The sequence below is a fragment of the Botrytis byssoidea genome (assembly GCF_014898295.1).
Source record: "Botrytis byssoidea strain MUCL 94 chromosome Unknown BBYS_035, whole genome shotgun sequence".
NCBI classification, from domain to species: Eukaryota; Fungi; Ascomycota; class Leotiomycetes; order Helotiales; family Sclerotiniaceae; genus Botrytis; species Botrytis byssoidea.
In genome coordinates, this window is record NW_024065876.1 from 82,775 (window position 1) to 87,099 (window position 4,325).

Genomic DNA, 4,325 nt, shown 5'->3' on the forward strand with positions numbered 1-4,325 from the left:
AGTTGATTATTAAAATAAGAATATTTAAAAATAATTAATTTTAATGTATTTTCAAATGATTTATTTAGTGATATAATCCATTCGGTGATAAAACACGTTATATTAAAATTGAAGAATATAAATTAAGGTAAAAGTAGTACACGTATTGATATAGTATATGCACTGATAAACTATGTTATAAGGCCTATTATTTTCCTATATAATTAACTCTTTAAATAAAATATAATTAAATATATAAAATCTATAATATTGTCACGGGATTACTTCTGAGAGTATTTAGAAGCTTTACCGCTAAGCTAAAAGCCCAAAAGATTAAAAGATAGAACTGAAAGTTCTATTTTATTCTTATATATATAATAGAGCAGAATAGAATGAGAAAGATTAGTATTACTTTATAATATTATCTCTTTCCTTAAGATAACGTGGTTTAACAGTGGCTCGACTATATTAGTAAATCGGTCACTATTTTTATATACAAAATATATCTATATATAACTATACACTCTCTTTATTTATTAATATAATTTTCTAAACATCTAATATTATATATTTGATTATATATAGATTATAAAAATCTAGTTAATATTAATAAATTAGAATTTTTAAAATAATTATTATAAAAAAGGCTTTTTTGTAACAAAAATCGTAATAATTTTGATTTTTTTTGAAATCGAAAAGGATTATTTGAAAAAAATTAATATTTTTGAATAGTTGATTTTTATTATTATTTAATGTTCTTTTTTTTTTTCAAAAATAATAATGAATAATTAAAATACAAATATTGAAAAAGACTGATTTTATAAGTATTTTGAAGTGACCGACCCATTGATATAGCTGAGCCACTGTTAAACCACGTTATAGTTTCTATACTATTATCTAATTAGAAAATTTCAAAACTATAATACCTTAGATATTTAAATAGATAGGATTTATATATATTAGTTCTTAGATTAATGAAGATCTATAAATTATAAATAAGTTTTCTACATAGTTTCATACTTATGATCAAGAGTACTTCTATTTAATATGATAGGATTACTTTTGAGAATATTCAGAAACTTTATTACTAAACTAAAAGCCTAAAAGATTAGAAGATAGAACGGAAAGTTCTATCTTACTTTTATATATATAGCAGAATAGGACAGGACGGGAAGGGCTAGTGTCACTCCGTGACAAATATATCAATATTATATTTTCCATATTCTTTTCTGTCACGGAATTCACCGTCTTGTGCAACAACACGTGATTGAGCATGGCACTCCTACGAAGTGCTTATTCCTATAATCACTACATAGTCTTCTATTCATTTCATATATAAACCCTAATACCTAATTAAGCGACTTCATTGCTCAATCAGAGTATATAAAATAAGCATAATCCTTATAATCATATAACAAGTTAATCTAGTTTATTATTATTATATATATTTATTATATAATTAGAATAATCAATTAATATAGCTATCCCTTTATAATAATTATAAGCCTAATTAGCATTTAAATTATATATATATATATATATTCATATATATCTTTTAACTTATTTGGAATTATTTATATACTTTTATATTCAATCTCATAAAACTCGTTATATCTAAATTCAATTCCTTAAAAATTATTTATTTAGTTATTTGAAGATATTAATCAAAATAGTTTTTATATCTACAATATCTTTATATATCAAAAGATATTTAAAAGAATATTAAATTATTCAATAACAAAATTATTCTAATTATCTTAATTAATTCTAAAAAATCCTTAAAAAATAATAAAAATTTTTATTAAATAATCTTGATTTACAAGGAAAACTGATTCACCAAGAATCTATCCAAATTTATTGAAATTATAAATTTTATAAGAAAATACAATTTGAATAATAATGTAAAATATATTAATAATCTTATTGCTTATCAAAATCATTATAAAAAGAATTTATAAGAAGATATTTCAATATTTTCTATATCTTTAAAAGTATTAATTATAGAATTAATTAAATCTATATTATATATTTTTCAAGATATATTAGTAGAATATTCAGTTCTATAGGGAGAATATTACAATAAAAAAGATAAATATAATATTATATATAAATTATATTAGAATATTTATAAATAAATTAATAAAATAATAAATATATTCTATTTTATAAAAATTATTATTAAATATAAAAACTCCAAAGTATTATTATTCAAGATAATTATTTAAAAACTTTAGGATAAACTTATATTAATAATTATTATAATAAAATCTATTATTATTCAAGAATATTGAAATGTTTTTTAATAAGTGATTTTAGATTAAATTAATCCTATTAAATAATATAATAAATAAATTAAAGCTTATATAAATATAAAATCATATTATATTGAAATCGAGAATAACTTAATAATCATTAATTTCCTATAGATTATAAGTATATAAATACTTTTTATATAAACTAATATTATATTTATTTAGATCAAAACTAACAATTAACTTGAAATCCCTAATTATTTTTTAAAATAATTTAAGAATATATTTGATGATTTAGTTTATTAAGATTTATTAGTATCAAAAGGAAAGAGTATTTTTTCTATAATAAATCCTCAACTGAAATCAATTCCATATAATTTATAAGAAAAGCAAAGGAATAATTTAAGAAAAAATTATTTTAAAAGAAATAATAACTAATATTATTACTTTTATAGGTTAGAGTCTAATTGGAAAAACGGAAGAGCTAATTTTAAATATTATTTTAAGATATACTGATTAATAGAGTTTGTATTTATTGGAAAATATAATTCTAAGGACTTATTTTTATTAATAGAAAAAGAGTATAATAATATATGAGAAAGAATTAAGAATAATTGATAATCAAATCTTTGAAAAATCTGGGAGCAAAAGGGATAAATCAATTCAAAAAGTAGAACTTCTCAATTATCTAATTCTAGAGATTCAGAATTAAGAATAGTAATTTATATTATTTAAGGTTAATTTGGTTATAGAATATATAATATATTTTCAGAACTATTTTATTTACTTTCTAATAGTATTATATTTGATAATAATAATACTATATATTTGGTTAATAATATTAATCTCCTTAATAAAAACGAATATTTATCTTTATTATTTTCTAACTATATTGAAACTAGAACTATAAGATTTCAAGTTGTTGAATAAGGTATTCAAATAATTAAGAATATTTTATAAAGATTTTAGGGTTTAAAAAATAATCTAATTTTATTTGATATTATTTATATTCCTGGATTTTATATTAATATCATTTTGAAAACAAAACTTATAGGAATAGAAATATAATTTTTAGAAATAGATTTAATTTTATAAAAAAGTAATCTTGAAAATAATTATATTATTATTCAATATATCCATAAAGATAATTTCTTATTCTTAGAATATAAATCTCTTTTCTCCTATTCATTTTTTCTAAATTCTATACCCATTAATCCATATATTCTAATATATCTTACCCTTAATATAAAAATCAAAAAACTATTTTGCAAATCAAAGAATCTATTTAAACTATAAGAGAACTTTATAAAGCTATAATATAAAAAATCAGAACATTTAGAAAAAAAGGTTTTTGAATATTTTATTTTTATAATAAAAAATATGAAAATAAAAGGAATTATTAGAATCAAGTATATAAACTGTATTTATATTCATATAAAGTAAATAATATTATAAGCTTTTAATAAATATCAATCATTTTATCCTTTCTATAAAATATAATAGAATTTATTTGATTTTTTATATATACATACTAGAGTATTCTAATTTTTAATAATCAAAGATATATATAATAAAAAGATCTTTAATTTTCTATTATATCAAAAAATGTATTTTAAGGTTTTTCAAACTATATAATACTTTTTTATTTAAATATTCCGAAAATATAGTTTTTTAATAGTTTATATTAAGTAAGATAATAATATCTCAGTTATTAATATTATAGAAAATATTATATTCGAAAATTGAATAAATATAAAAGGTATAGAATTAGAATTATTACCATCTAATATATATAAATCAAATAGCAGATTAGAATAAATAAGATAAAAGGTGATTATCAAATAAATCAAAATGTGGATATTCTTGGGGATATTGGATTTATTATAGATAAAAATAATGCAAGTTGCAATTTATCTATATAATATCAGTTTCTTCAAAGCTTGATTATTTAAGTTATCAAATAAAGTGTTGGATATTTAGTTTTATAAATATCTTCGATTATTTATTTCTTTAATTATAAATCACTTAATTATTGATTTATACCTGAATTGAAGTAGTATTTATTGATATAGATATAGAATATATCTATTAAAT